This window comes from Silene latifolia, chromosome 2 (assembly GCF_048544455.1).
Source record: "Silene latifolia isolate original U9 population chromosome 2, ASM4854445v1, whole genome shotgun sequence".
In the NCBI taxonomy this organism is placed as follows: domain Eukaryota; kingdom Viridiplantae; phylum Streptophyta; class Magnoliopsida; order Caryophyllales; family Caryophyllaceae; genus Silene; species Silene latifolia.
The window spans coordinates 87154049-87171150 of NC_133527.1; the positions used below are offsets into that span (position 1 = coordinate 87154049).

General features: G+C 36.3%; 1 pseudogene; it reads right to left on the bottom strand.

The window, feature by feature from the left end:
* Positions 1–561: 561 nt before the first annotated feature.
* Positions 562–659, bottom strand: LOC141645099 (small nucleolar RNA R71; annotated as a pseudogene).
* Positions 660–17102: the final 16443 nt, after the last annotated feature.

The window sequence follows — 17102 nt, forward strand, 5'->3', positions numbered from 1 at the left end:
AAGCACTAAAAAGCATAGGAACGAGGCTCATTCGGGGACTAAATATGCTCAAATATTGGTCACATTAATAGGAGATCACAATGCGGTGTTTTGCCTATTGATACCGAAATCGATAGAACTTTGACAAATATTAGGAGAACCATTAGAGGTACTTCAACAATTGTGGGTATTGAAGAGCTTGTGGACATTGGTCTTAACCAAACGGATAGTGTTGAGTTTACCAACCCTTTTTCCAAGATAAGGAGAGGAAAACCCTATTCCAAACCAACCACAAAATCAACCTACAATGCCTAAATTCTCATCTCATTTTGTACCAACTGAGGAGAACCTACATAATGGTACTCCAATACCACCCCACTTGACCGGTAATTTCATTGCCAAATCCGCATTCATACAATTAGTCGAACGAAGTCAATTTGGAGGGATGCCTAATGAGGATCCTCATCAACACATGGAGACTTTTTGTTACTATTGTGATGCAATTTCCCAAACAGGGGTAACACAAGATCAATTTCGATGGGTATTGTTCCCTTTTCCTTCGGAGAAAACCAACATGTTAAGAGCCCAAATAACCGGGTTCAAGCAAAGAGATAAGAGTCTCTATATGAGGCATAGGAAAGATTCAAAGATACATGTCACTCTTGTCCTCATCATGGGTTAACCTAATGGTTTCTAGTCCACCAATTTTGGAATGGGTTGTATGAAGACTCAAGGAATGTGCTCAACATGGGTTCTAATGGAAGATTCCACGAGATAGATGATAACCAAAATTGGTCCAAGATAGAGGAGATAGCGGTTCACAACACTCAATATAGTAGGCCAAGAAAAGCTACTAGGGGAGGGAGACATGAAGTTGACTCCGTCACACATTTGAGTGCCGATTTGGGTGCCCAATTATGCTCCCATATTGACACAATGAACTTGAAATTTGACAAGGCCATAGCCTGTTGGGATTCATTAATCTCATTTGTTTACATATTAAATATGTGAATAATTAATTTAGTCATAAAATTAATTTAAGATCTTATGCATGCAAAACAAATACAAGAGTAAAGAAAAACCGGTTCCTTACATTTGTACTTTCGGCTATATGGGCACTAGTAAGGTCTCCTACCTTAGTTCTTGAGCTTTCCTAATGGATGAACAAGATTCAAGAGTAGAATCTCTACCCAAGGATTTGTACCAAGGTTATCCCTCTTAATACTTTTACTAATTTGTTACTAGAAATTAGTAGAAGTACCCTAAAATTAACAACTAATATTATCGTATACTACTACTAGTAATGGGAATAATATTAGAGATATGTGAGTTATTCTTTCATATTAGTTCTTCATAAGATCTAGAGAGAATGTAGAAAATTATCAATATAATTATTTTGTAAGAATGAATGAATTGTAAAGAACAATTCACAATATGATGAGAGAAGAAGGGGGTCACGGTTCCAAAGGGTGTATGGGGAGCACACTCTCTTTTTAAGACACCCTTTTTCTCTTAGCTAAGTATAGGGTAGGGTGTTGTTCTTTTTATATGCAAAAGGCACATCATTATGTCCTTAAGCATGCCAATAAAATAATTGATAAAACAACACCCCCTATCACACCCTATATTTCGGTTTTACCTCATAATAGGTGACCTCCATTTTAACTTTGTCAATTGTCAATTTGTGTAGTGTGACATATTGGACATGTTACTAGACAAGTTACTTAATAATGCATTTTAACTTATTAAAAATCATTATATAAAGAAAATAAATCACATACAAAAATTAACTAGTAATTCACAATTACAAGTACTTAAAATGGGTCACAGAATTATAAAATACAACTAGTATTTATAATAAACCATCCATTATTATTTTAATTGTTTCATAAACAATAATAAAATCTAAGTAATAAAACAATTTAATTACTTAGTATGAATCTTATTTAATCGAATTACAATAAGATACGTATTTTCACTCACAAAATCATCCGTTCAATTTTAAGGAATTAATTAAATTGTATCAACATACAATTAATTAATTAATCAATTAAGAGTGTTACCCTAGAGGTATGACCTTAAGGGATCAACTGATCACCACCGTCATACGAGAGTAATGACAAACTCTAGTCAGCCAATCATTACCGATTAATGTGGATCAGTTGACAATAAAATATTACTTCCCTCATGTATTCTTAATATGAGATTTAAACATGTGATCGCATTATTGTCGAGGACACATACTACAACAATCTCCCACTTGTCCGCGACAAGTGTGCGTTACCAATTCTCTTGTCCTATTACTATCTCCCACTCAATGCAAGGTGTCTTGCAGGTCGTACTTGCATTTGATCATATCATGAGTGGCTTCCTCGATCTGGAAAATAACAGTCTAACCGGAATTATCTACCATAGATACCTTCCGAGCGTGGCCATGCATTTCCAGTTTATTGCTCCTCGAGTGGCCTTGTATAAGTTAACCCTGACTGGGATGGACAATTCCTATTTCACTCTTCCCTTTGATTAGCCACAGCTCATCATGACGCAAAACATGACCATAAGAGCCCAGTTACGAAGGTCGCCGAACATAAATCAAAGTCAATCTGAAACCGTGCCATCTTGGGCGAACAGTCATTAGTCAAAGAATTGACTCATAAGAATACCATAGTAGCTCTCGCCACGACCAGGCTATAAAAAATTGCCAGAACTCTATAAGCGGTCATAAGCCCGATAGAGTGTCCCATACAGTCTGCCTATGTGATCGACTAGTCATCTCTTATGACTCTATGACACTTGAACTTGCCATCAATCGCATCACACTCTAGTTACTTCGAGATGTCACCTCATATAAGCAACTAAGGGCCAATACTATGTTAATCCAGTTCACTTTAATGGGATTCAACGTTGTCCTTACAACCCATTTGGATATAACAAATTAATAGAAGAGTTTTTAATAAAACTCAAATGATGAATGCATTATCACATATGTAAAATTTATACCATATTAAATACTACATAATCTATAATCCATACTCAATATGGATACAACTATACATCTCAACTCAATTGAAATGGGATGACTTATCATGCTTAGCCTATGAAAAGGCCTTGGTTAGCAAGTTTTAGCAACACTTTGCACTTTCCCTAACCTTGTACCATTTCCCTTTGTATAATCTTTATCATAACAACCTTTTGAGTACATTTCCAGATCCAATCTAGAGATAGGTTCCTTAGCCTTGGAATCACTCCAACTATCCTCACACTGTGCACGGATAGGACCTTCGGTTGTTTGAACGAACTACCATGGTTCCTCCAATTCATAAAACCGAATCCTAATAACATCCTTTCCTACTTGCATTTTTCATAATTGCAAGTGTACTCAATTTTCATTGTAAATTTCTCATTGTTCTTTTGTCTAGAGCGTATCTAGCATATATCCTCCTTAATTAATATAGCCAAGATGGTTCTCTAACCATCCTAGTGTGATTCGAATATGGTTATTGTGTAACTGCTTGCACATAAATCCATATCAATTCTGATCACTAAGCTTCATTTCTTTAGTGCTCCAAGAGAACTAACGAATGAACTATATGGCTATATTGAGACTTCTCTCAAAAAATTCGATTTGTAACTTTTCGTCATGCTTCAAGTATACGAAATCAAAGAATGGTGATACATCTAAGCGTAAGGAATTAATCCCGCAGCGGAAGCAAGTGGATTCAATTTCTACATGTTCAATATCTTTTGAACTTGACTAGACTCTTATCAATATAAGAATATTCATTTAACGCTAATATCCTCTCAGAACTATCTTTATAGGTCTGGATACCTTAGAGATGTATTAATCTTCTCCTAAGTCTTCCATCATTAACATTGATCAATATGTCCATCACATATAAGACTAATAACATCACAGTACTCCCACTAAAATCCATGTATAAACAGAACTACTCGACAGTTCGACAAATGTTTATTACATGATCAAAACATACAATTCAACTCTTTGATATCTACTTAAGACTTCCTCTTAAGTTCGCATCCTACTTTAGGATAGTTGTGATTTACAAAACTCATGCAAGATGATTTTAAAATCCAACTATCTCAAATCATATCCGAATACAATGAATCATTGTTGTTACGTGCAAAACCCTTGCCACCAACCAACCAAGCTAAATAAAAATTTTCATGTTTATGCTTGCTTCGGACTTTTGCGGAGTTGAAACTAGATAAAGCAACTTAATAAGTTACAGGTTTGTTACTTTCAAAAATAACATGACTCCTGTCTACTTAGAATTCGAATAAATAATTACTGATTTTGACCAAGAAAGAACATCTTCCTACGTCTTATTCTCGATTTGTGGCTCTTGAACATTTTCTCCCACTCTGTCTATACGAAATAATACTCTTTTCTCTAATAGACAACATCACGAACCACAAACCCTTTTTTCTTATGATCATGTAGGAAGAGAGACCACATGTTTTCTTTCGAAACAAGCTACAACTCAGGTACCATGCCTAATCATATCATATATGAATTGTACTTGATTGCTTTAACTATGTTTTGTTTTAGTAGAATAAATAAATATTAGACAAATTGTGATAGAAACAACTTCCAATTTTATAGTAAAGATACAATCATATCATATAGGATTCTTTGTCACTTTCTAATATTATGAAGGTGAACTTGTGATACTATATCACACTCCTTTTGGTGCATAAAAGTCTTCACTTTATTGTTCCCTATATTAACAAAGTACTAATACTTTGGTCATAATCTCTAGGTTTTGATACTTTTAGACATTCATTGAACTTAATCAAAGAATTTCCCTTCTTACCTCATTAAGTGGATACCAAGTATCTACCTAGTTCGTTGGTAAAAGAAATGAAGAAGTAATAACCCCCTTTTGATTGAAATTGTATTCGACCATAAACTTCAAAGTGTAAATAGGGCGAATATCTTTTTCTATTCATAGTTCTTTTCTAGAAAGAAGTAATGAATTAATCTTGCTTTGAATATAAGATTTGCACACATACCAAGAGATTCCCAATCAGAAGGTTGAGACACTAGTCAAAACTAGTCTCTAAGTGCAATTTCAATCGAGAATCGAGAAATAATTGGGGTCACCAATTTGAGTCTTATACTATGAGTACACTATAACACTTATATGCCTATGGATGAAATGACAACTACCTTAGTTGCATTCAAGTAAATTTCTGAATTTATTCTTGCTAGTCGTCGTACGATTATTCAACGTTAGTATTCTAAAGATTTATAAAACCCTCGGATTGTGTTATGAACACATCCTCCTGTAAATACCCATTTATAAAGGTGATTTTGACAACCCTTTGCCATATTTCATAATCATGAAATGTGGTATTTTCTAACATTGTTCACAAATTTGTATCAAATACTCATGACGTGATAATTCGCAAGAAGGCCATGTCAATGTCATACATATTCAAGAAGGAATATGTTGGTGTCACACGACCAACTTCCTTAATCTTTACTTATCAGGGATTTGTTCCTATTTTAGTGTCTAACACCTTCTCTTTCGAGCCTAGTTCTAACCTTAACAATTAAGATAAATACTTGCTTCTTATTGCTCCCACTCACTTCAAGAATTTCTATTTGATGAAGACTTATCTTCATATAAATTCCTAGTTAATCTTTCACAAGGATGAACTTTATAGTTGTATTTGGTCAATCAAAATTTCTCATAAATTAATTTACCAATTTTACATTGTCATGTGCTTAACAACTTAAGTGTTTTGATGACAAGTGTTTAGATTGAGCAATAAGACTTTTGAACCATGGATGCATATAAGTCATTATCAAAACATATTTTGATTAAGTACTACTTCTATTCATATTCTTCACAAGAATTCATACATAGGTATGTTAGGAATTCAAGATGTTAACCTTATAGTTGCATAGGACGATTCCTATCGAGTTCTATTGAATAGAACGATTCCTATGGATGTAGTCCACAACCTATGATACAGTTCATTTTAGAAAGAGATTCTATTTGTCGTAAGTAATGGTGGTTTAGAGGAGACTCATGCTACAATCGAATTGATATCATATATGTGTAGGAGCGATAATAAAGAACAACATAAAACAATGAAATAGTGGGAAAAACAAACATTCATCGTTATATAATTAAAACATTTAAGAATGTTTTAGCATTTATATAGTGATCTCTACCCAACTATTATAAATGATCCCGAGATCCAAATTCATATAAACAAGTGCTTAAGTAATCTTTCATCCCTTATCAATATAACTCGGTGGATTAACTCTTTAATCGATTCTACTTCTAGAACTCTCGGTCGATAAAATTACTCTAATACTTATCTTTAGCCCGGAACACATGCGACTACGGTCATGAATACTTACGTTGAGCTCAATCCAAATTTCGATGTAATAACATTTTACTACCCACTTACCCAACGTAACAAGGTTTGTATTACGGTGAAGCCGGATTAACTCCCTTATGAAATTGGGATTCATGGTTTCTATTATTTGGTAAGGCTAAATCTCAATTATTAATATAGCGAGAGGTCATGTCAATTTATTATCTATCATGTTTTTAGTGAACTAAAACGGTGAACTACAATAATTATAATTGACACGGTCGATGACTCGATAAAAAAAAATATGCATGTGTAGTTATGGCGATTTGGCTATGCATGCAAACATATAAAACAAATGCAAGGTAAAATGTAACACCCGCGAATTTCCCATTTTGACATTTAAAATTTATTAAACCGTTTGATTTCTTTATTTTATATTTTTGAATTATTCAATTTAAATAATTTTATTTCAAATAGGATTTTTACAAAAGTAATATATAAAAGCTCGTTTATATAAAAATACGTATTTTTATTAAATTATATATTTTTTTAAGACAATTTATATAAGAATATATGTATACGTATTTTTGGTCGGACAATAATAGTGACAGTAATAATGTTAGTTTCCGTCTCAAGTTGAAATAAACTCGAGACGTTTTTCCGTCTAGCAATAGACCGTCGCATTTTCATATGTAAGATTATTCTTAATCTCGACCAATCAAAATTCAACAACAGTCATACACCCACTCACTCACAGCCACATTTATATTATTATTATTATTATTATTATTATTATTATTATTATTATTATTATTATTATTATTATTATTATTATTATTATTATTATTATTATTATTATTATTATTATTATTACTATTATTATTATTATTATTATTATTATTATTATTATTATTATTGTTATTATTATTATTGTTATTATTATTATTATTGTTATTATTATTATTATTATTGTTATTATTGTTATTATTGTTATTGTTCTTGTTATTGTTCTTGTTCTTGTTCTTGTTATTATTATTATTATTATTATTATTATTATTATTATTATTATTATTATTATTATTATTATTATTATTATTATTATTATTATTATTATTATTATTATTATTATTATTATTATTATTATTATTATTATTATTATTATTATTATTATTATTATTATTATTATTATTATTATTATTATTATTATTATTATTATTATTATTATTATTATTATTATTATTATTATTATTATTATTATTATTATTATTATTATTATTATTATTATTATTATTATTATTATTATTATTATTATTATTATTATTATTATTATTATTATATACTCCCGTCCCCACCCCTCTCTTCTTCTTTTTCTATTTTTGCAACAACCACAGTAACACGCAGCACGACACAGAAAAATCAACAAAATAAAGACGCCATTTTTAGTCGACCCTTCAAACTCCGATCCCGCCTTCGTTTCTCAACCAAACTCCATTATTTTTGTACCATTAGCTTCCTCGTCCCTTCCTCGTTCTTTTAAGGTAAGAAAGACTCGTTTTTGTGATGGTTTCGAATCTCGCCGTCTTATAAAAGTTTCGATTTTTGCCTCAATCTCTTCGTTTTCTTGGTCCTTGTAGAAGGTTTTGAAGACCCGGTGGAAGACTCAAGCTTTGGAGACTGTTTATTCGAAGAATAAGGAACGTTTAAGGTAACGGTGATAGGTTACTCGACAAAGCGTCAGAATTTCGCGTTATAAACTCGCTTTTAGCTCGTGTGTGTGTTAAAGTTGCGTCCTTTTTGCCTTGTTTGATTTGTACGGTCGAGTATGTGAGTGTAGCGGTTATTCTACATGTTTGCTTGAGTATTCCCATAGCCCGTTTTACATAGTGGTTTTGGCTTCGGTGTTGTTTCGAATGCAATGTCTCTGCTTTGCAGGTGTCTATGGCTGCCCTTTTCGATTTTTCGCAAGTATTGCAGGTTTGATGTTAGTTTTGTTGCTTAATAGGGCTATTGAGATAAATGGTGGTTTCACGTATGTAGTGTTTCTTTCGTTTGGTGAATTTCTGTCAGACGGAGCTATTTGTCTGATTGTTTTTGACACTTTGGCGGCTGTGTATGTAACACTACGGATTTTATAGGCTGGTACTCGACCGAGTATGGCCTACTCGGTCGAGTAAAGTGTGTTGGGTATTCTGTTTGGCTTCTGCCCAGGAATACTCGGCCGAGTATGGGTAATACTCGACCGAGTAGAGGATACTCGGCGAGTATACCCTATACTCGACCGAGTATCCGGCCGACGGTATTATTTCCGCGGGTTTGATTTAAATGATTAGAGGTTATATCGTTAAATCGCTTTCAAAAGTCATTTCTCCCCAAAAACATAAACTACGTTCATTCTCCTCTAATCATCTTCATCAATTCCAAGTCAATGGTCGTCGATTGTGGGTTCTAGCATCTCATTCCGTGTCAATCGCCGTAGTAAGTGTCTTATCCTTGTTCATCTATTGTCATTCTTATAAGTTAACAAACCCTAATTTGGTTAATTTGGGAGTCTAGGGTTCTGGTCATCATATGTTGTTGATTGTTGATTATCGTTGTTGTAGGTGATGATGTGTTACTAGTTGTGCATTTGTATGATTGATTACAGCGTAGCGGATTGCGAAAAGGTAGGGTTCCCCTACTCAGTTCTTGTTAATTGATTTGAGATATTTGTTGTATTGTGTATGATTGTTGTGTGCTGATCATCGGATTGTTGGTGTTGTGGTGACGGTGGTGATGTGGTTGTGTTGTGACGGTGGTGGTATTGTGACAATGTGTGTTCTTGTGGTATGTGTGATTGTGGTGGAGTCACTTGCGGGAGTGGCTTCACACCCTAGTTCGCCCTCCGTGGAATCCGTCACGGGAGGGGATGTGCACATTAAGGGAAGGGATTGTTAGTCGCTCGTTGATGAGCCGGACTAGGTGGGGATAGGTGCGGTCACCCATCGGCGGCGAGGATTACCTTTTGCGATGGGTAATCTGGCAGGGCTACACACTTCGGTGTGTAGTCGGTTAATGTGTGAAATCGGGAGACCGGGGATGGAGGATGATCAGCCGGTTACGCTATTTGTTTGTCTTATTTGAATTATACGGTAACTGACTCCGTGTTGTTGTTTTGTAAAACCTGCGGTGATCCATTCGGGGATGGTGAGTAGATATGACAGGTAATGCAGATGTTTAGTTATGGGACAGACATGGGGAGACATCACTTCGAGTCTAGTTTCCGCCGTTACGAGTTTAGCCGGCAATGATTTCAGTTGTATTGAAGTACTTACCCATTTAGTTTGAGTTGGTTTGAGATAATGTATTCGCTAACTCTTTATACTTTATATAAATGTTGTTTGGAAATTGTAACTTTGATATACTAACCTCGGGAAACCGAGATGGTAACAGCCTTTCATGCTAGGGTAGTCCTTGGTAAGGTACCTTGGTATGAGGGGGTGTTACGAAGTGGTATCAGAGCCGACGATTCCGGCACCTAAAACAAATGAACCCAATGAACTTAGGGAGTCCAAATAAAATGAACCCCGGGAGAGTTGTTTGGAGCTGCCGCAAAGACTTGGGAGACGTCCCGAAGTCGCATTAAGGCCCTTACGATCTCAAGCCGGTCACATGGGGGGAAACTGTTGTATGTTTGAGTCATGTGAGTTTGATATCTATAGTTTGAATCTTGTGCATGGTTGGATGAAATGATGAAAGGAGTGGAATGTGATAGTTGTTGAAAGATGCATCGAGGATTGTTGATGTCAAACTTTGAGCATGAATATGTTGGCATGTTAAGTGTTGGAACATGGTAAAATATGAAAGGTGAATTGTGAAATTGTATCTGGTTGATATTGAGCATGAAGAATGTGATCATGTTACCTGTTTAATACAATGTTGAACATGAAGTATGGTAGTGGTACATGTGCATGTGAACATGATGATTTTAATGCTTGATTGTTGGTAGAAGCATGTGATTAAGGTCATGCGTCTATATATGTGAATGTCGTGTTTAATTTTAATGTGAGTATGATAAAAGTGCCTCTATGTACTGGTTTCTTGAAGTATTGAATTGTTATTGTTGCCTTATGTATGTTCAAGTTGTTTTGACTTAGGAAACTTGATTTGTAGAAAGAACGATTACGGAAGGGTTGTTTTAAAACTCTCATAAGTCTAGTTATAGAAATGATATTGCTGTGATTCCAAGTTGAGGTGATAGCTTGTCTTCTTACGATTCTAACGATAGGTCACACGCCCAAAACGACCTAGTAGCGAGGGAGATATGACTGTTTTACGAAAACTGGTCAGTGCTGAGAACTGCGCCAATACTCGACCGAGTAGTCCCTACTCGGCCGAGTATCTTTTATACTCGACCGAGTATTACATATTCGGCCGAGTAATCTCTCTGTGATAATACTGTTTAGCGTCTGGAGTCGTGAACTCGACCAAGTAGTCTCATACTCGACCGAGTAAGGTCTACTCGACCGAGTATTCCCAATACTCGACCGAGTAATCCTTCTGCGACAATTGAGTTTGCTTCTGGAGTCGAAAACTCGACCGAGTAATATAGTTACTCGACCGAGTACCTTGTACTCGACCTAGTATGTTATGTACTCGACCGAGTACCTCATTGGATGGCCACTTTGAGTCGGTGGCTATGTTCTTACTTTTGTTTTGAGCCGGTGGCTATGTTTTTACATTGTTTTGAGTCGTAGGGTATATACACATGTATGTTTTGAGTCTTAACGCATTCTTTTATATGTGAGACGGTCTTGATACGTAAGTTACCAAATACTATGATAGGGAGAATGCCGGCTTATGAGGGACATGTGTTGGATAGGGAAGACATGTGAGAGATAGTGGTAAAAGAAAAAGGAAGAATGTGAGCTAATTGAGGCAAAGAGCATGTTTTGTGAGATATGATGAGTGATATAGTCGTGTGTTGAGTAGTATAAAAGTAAGTGTATATGGACAAGGGTGACGTAAGTGTAAAGAAGCATGAGAATGAAAGATTGAGATAAGGGACACGAATAGTGGCATATTTGGATGTGTAAGGATTTATGGAGGAAGACAGCTAGGATAGAGTTGCTTAAGGATATATGTAATGGAAGGTTGTTGTAAGAAGATATGAAAGAGAGGTATATAGTGAACTTAAAGGAAGTTATGTCGCGATGTGGATTTGTAGATAGTGGCTAAGTTTGGGAAGTTGGAATATCAAAGGGGTGAGCCTAGTGTGTAATTCTTTGGACAAACGGTATGAAGTGAATTTTGGTTTCTAGATATGCGAAAGGGAGATACGACTAATTGAAGAGTAACTGTTAGTGTGCGGACTTGATGGTGACAAGGGTGAGTGTGAAGCAAGATGAGAGATGATAAATGATAAGAAGAATGATAAGATATTGAGATGAATTAATGGAATTAGAGTTGTGGAGCTATGGAAAATAAACAAATGACTAAAGAGTTAGGTAGAAAGAGAAAGGAGATGACTTATTAATTGGCATTATTGAGTAAAAAGGGGGAAAGATGGATGGAAGTAAGTTGAGAGAACGTTGACCGGAGTTAAGGAGCATGAAGGTAGGAAATTATGGAAATGTACGATAAAATCACTAAAGGGTGTGAGTTAATGGTTATATAAGAGAGTAGGACGACATGTTAGCCGTGAGTTTCGAGGTATTAATGGAATGGGAAGGTTCTAGAGTGTTTGCACGATATGAGACTTTGATGGAGAGTTAGGTAACGATATGATAAAGGATAGAATTGGGAATAATGTTGAGGTAAATGTTGTTGATGGATTGGATGTTCGTTATTTGGGATGATAACCAAAGAGAGAAAACGGATTGTGATATTAAGAAGTGATAGTAAGAGAGTAGTCACATGAAGGATGTTGGTGTCATAGTATTGTCACTAGTGGTTGAGGATGATGTTACTTTAGGGAAGCTAGTTGTTCTAATGAGGTTGATTTTGTAGAGACCAGATTGATATGTATGGTTGTGAGAGAGTATAAGATGTGGTTATATGAGGCGGTTGTTAGTAGTTGAGTATTAATGGTATGGTTACACTTGGCAGGGGGTGATGGTTATGCGAATGGGAGAATATGTTATGAGGGGTGTACGAGTTAAGCTCGGGTGAGAGGTAACTTTTATCAGGTGGTAACTTACGTGATCAGGATTGACTAGTTGGATGTGATTATGGGTCTATGATGTGTATAAATGTTTGTGTGAGGTTCTGACCTCACGAGAAGCGGTATGGTGTGATAGTCATAAAGTTGTTATATGAATGTTTGTGATATATGTTGGGTACGACAATCTAATGGAATGAGGTTCAAAAGGTAATAATTTGATTGATCTGGCATGGATAGTTAAAATCGTATGTGTATTGATGATACATGTTTGTTCCGTGAAAAGGTATGGATGATATGCATGAGATTCTTGTATGTTTATTCCGTATAATATGTTGTGTTATGATCAAGTAAAGCAGTTTTGAGTAAGTTTTCTTGTCCGGAGAGTTATACTGAGTCAGTGTTTGTGGGAATTATATGTGGGTGTGATGTTTATCGATGTGGTTGTTGTGCCTCGGGTGGTGATCCGGGCACGGTACTTCGTGTTGTGATGCGGGCATTTTCGCGCTGTGGTGCGGCTGTTGGTGGCGGTGTTGCGATGCCGTCACCGGTTGTGGTGGAGTATACGGGGTGGTTGCGATTCGAGTTTCGAAAGTACAGACCAGTTATGCACAGATTGTTGTTGTGTTGCTGTTGTTTCTTGTGAGTTTCGGTTAGACATGTAGACTGTTGTTTTATTTGTTGATGTTTCTTACCAGTTTTAGTTTGGGAATGAGGGTAGAGTATGATATGAAAGAGAGTTGTATATGTTTTCGTTGTTGTCATGGTATAGTGATATTCTGTTGATGGGACACAGTTGTGATAGGTTGTTACCGTAATTTTGATCTTGTTCTAGATGAGGCTTTGGTAGACATGGTAATGACAAGTGATTCATAGAACATGTGTGGTAATGATATGATATATGCAGGTGGTTCATAATCCTTTGTTGAGACAGTGAGTGTAGGGTGTTGGGTAATTAGTGTCGTGTTAAGTTATGTATGAGTCTTGCGGTAATGAAAGAAAGGAACTTGAGGATCTAGTGTGAGTGTACGTAACAAGTGTGGATCGTGAGTTATGCTTTTGGCGATAAGAGTTTTATAGAGTTTATATAGAGAGGTATGTCGTGTTGCGGTAATGTGGAAGAGTTAGAGTGTTTGTCATGATCAGGATTGTGTGGTATTGGTTAGCTGGAGTGCAGAATGAGTCGAGGTATGAAAACTGTTTAAGTAAGAGAGCCTTGGATATAGGAATAGTAAGTGTTTAGATTATAGGCGGGTATCTTTCACATATGGTGGTGATGAAGATAATGAGAGGTATAGTTAAGGATCTAGTATTAGTGAGTTACGAGGACGTAACATGTGTCTTAAGAGGAGTAGGATGCGGCAAAGAGCGTTTGAGGGTTGTGCATGTCGTAATATTATTGGACGTAGAGTGTTGGTGTAGCATAAGGATTGGATGGGTACATATAGTGGTTGATGGTGTTAAAAGGCCATGGCTGTGCTTGTAGTAGTTCGATGTTTAGGAGTGTGAGAATTTTTCGATAGTGTTGATAAAAGTGGATGATGATATTTTTGAGTTCGAGAATTTTGGCAGCTGTGTGAGGATGTTTATGTGTGTGAGTAAACTTCGAGGACGAAGTTCGTTTTAAGGGTGGTAGAATGTAACATTCCGTCTTGATGGTTGATCTTGTTCGGTGGTTTGCCTTGGTAATTGAGGTTCTAGTGAGGGTTATAGAAGTGAGACAGAGTTGACAATATTATATTGTGGTTATTAATTCGGTAATGTTATGGAGTCAGTATTGGGAGCCTATTCTATAGTTGAGACGATATTGTGAGTCATGTTGTGGAATGAAGAGTGGTTTGTGGAGTTAGTGTTAGGTGTCCATGTTTTATAGGTTGGGTTGGAACTTCGGGGACGAAGTTCTTTTTAAGGGGGGAAGATTGTAACACTACGGATTTTATGGGCTGGTACTCGACCGAGTATGGCCTACTCGGTCGAGTAAAGTGTGTTGGGTATTCTGTTTGGCTTCTGCCCAGGAATACTCGGCCGAGTATGGGTAATACTCGACCGAGTAGAGGATACTCGGCCGAGTATACCCTATACTCGACCGAGTATCCGGGCCGACGGTATTATTTCCGCGGGTTTGATTTAAATGATTAGAGGTTATATCGTTAAATCGGTTTCAAAAGTCATTTCTCCCCAAAAACATAAACTACGTTCATTCTCCTCTAATCATCTTCATCAATTCCAAGTCAATGGTCGTCGATTGTGGGTTCTAGCATCTCATTCCGTGTCAATCGCCGTAGTAAGTGTCTTATCCTTGTTCATCTATTGTCATTCTTATAAGTTAACAAACCCTAATTTGGTTAATTTGGGAGTCTAGGGTTCTGGTCATCATATGTTGTTGATTGTTGATTATCGTTGTTGTAGGTGATGATGTGTTACTAGTTGTGCATTTGTATGATTGATTACAGCGTAGCGGATTGCGAAAAGGTAGGGTTCCCCTACTCAGTTCTTGTTAATTGATTTGAGATATTTGTTGTATTGTGTATGATTGTTGTGTCTTTGATCATCGGATTGTTGGTGTTGTGGTGACGGTGGTGATGTGGTTGTGTTGTGACGGTGGTGGTATTGTGACAAAATGTGTTTCTTTGTGGTATGTGTGATTGTGGTGGAGTCACTTGCGGGAGTGGCTTCACACCCTAGTTCGCCCTCCGTGGAACCCGTCACGGGAGGGGATGTGCACATTAAGGGACAGGGATTGTTAGTCGCTCGTTGATGAGCTGGACTAGGTGGGGATGGGTGCGGTCACCCATCGGCGGCGAGGATTACCTGTTGCGATGGGTAATCTGCAGGGCTACACACTTCGGTGTGTAGTCGGTTAATGTGTGAAATCGGGAGACCGGGATGGAGGATGATCACCCCGTTACGCTATTTGTTTGTCTTATTTGAATTATGCGAATCGACCCCGTGTTGTTGTTTTGTAAACCTGCGGTGATCCATTCGGGGATGGTGAGCAGATATGACAGGTAATGCAGATGTTTAGTTATGGGACAGACATGGGGAGACATCACTTCGAGTCTAGTTTCCGCCGTTACGAGTTTAGCCGGCAATGATTTCAGTTGTATACAAGTACTTACCCATTTAGTTTGAGTTGGTTTGAGATAATGTATTCGCTAACTCTTTATACTTTATATAAATGTTGTTTGGAAATTGTAACTTTGATATACTAACCTCGGGAAACCGAGATGGTAACAGCCTTTCATGCTAGGGTAGTCCTTGGTAAGGTACCTTGGTATGAGGGGGTGTTACAGTGTATTCAACAACAGTATTGTGATTCTTTTGGTCATATCAGGCTGAGTTGGGTCAGTATTGGGACAATTTCCATGATGAATATATGGGTTATTTATGGGGACTGTTTTGTGAGGAGAATAGAGCGTGAGTTAGTGCTGTTTTTGGGCACAAAATTATGTGTTTTGGACTTTTGGAGACGGAAAATGTGGCGTTTGTAGGTGCTGTACTCGGCCTGTTTTGGGTCAGCTACAATATAAACTCAAGGAAAGAAAGATGGAAAGAACGACAGCTAGACAGTGATTATTCATTCAAATTCCTAGTGTTAGACAAATATAGCTGAAAGATTGTTTCATGTTCCTTAATGATAGTTGTATCTCCGTAGTTGTGGGGTAGTGGCCTTAATTTGTTTGTCATGCACACAAATTTCTAGATTTAAGAAGTATTCACTACATTTACTCTTAGACCAATGTTTGAAGAGACAAAAATTATGTGAGGGAAGATTAGGCAGCCATAGTCACTATCACTCACTTGTTAGCGTTTTTTCGTGTTATATACTCGGTATTATTCAAGATGGAATTCTAGAGTACTGATTTGAATTGAATTTACCAAGAAGGAAAATGTGATAAGGCCAACCGAACATAAGGGACAAGATAGGGAAGTGGGAGCATATAAGTATGACCGCTGGCTAACTGGTTATAGATAACCTAACGATTGCTTTGGCGTGAGTTGGTTTATTTGAATTAGTTAAATCTCGTCTCGTGTTTCATATGACGTAATTCGTTAAATATCGGTCTCTCACATGTTTTATTTATTGGGCTCATTTGACCTTGTTGTTGGGCTTAATGTGATTTAATTATTGGGCTCCTTATAGTTTGTTTATTGGACTCATAAATGAGTCACTTGGACTTGGTCACATTTTATCCCGTATATTTCATATAACGTAAATTATTCATTATCGCTTATCATATTTTATTGAACCGGCATGTTAAATTATGAAATGAAATATTTATTAATATGATACAAGTACGAGATATTTACTATAATTGCTGGTAAAAGTTATATTCTTGATAATGCCTTGTATTGTTCTGTTGTGAGAGTCGTGGTCCTATCGGACACTAGGGGTGAGCCATAGGCCCTCTAGTTGCGATATGATCGTCAAGACCGATGTTCCCATCCGTACTTATGGTGTGAAGCAAGCCATAAGTATGAGTGTGACATTAATAATCCCGTCCCATGTACTTGTTTGTTATAGTTGTTTATTCTATTTAACCGGCATGTATAATTATGAAATGAAATGTTTATTTATATGTTACAAGCATGAAAAGGTTATTATAAATATTTGTAAGAGTCGTATTCTTGT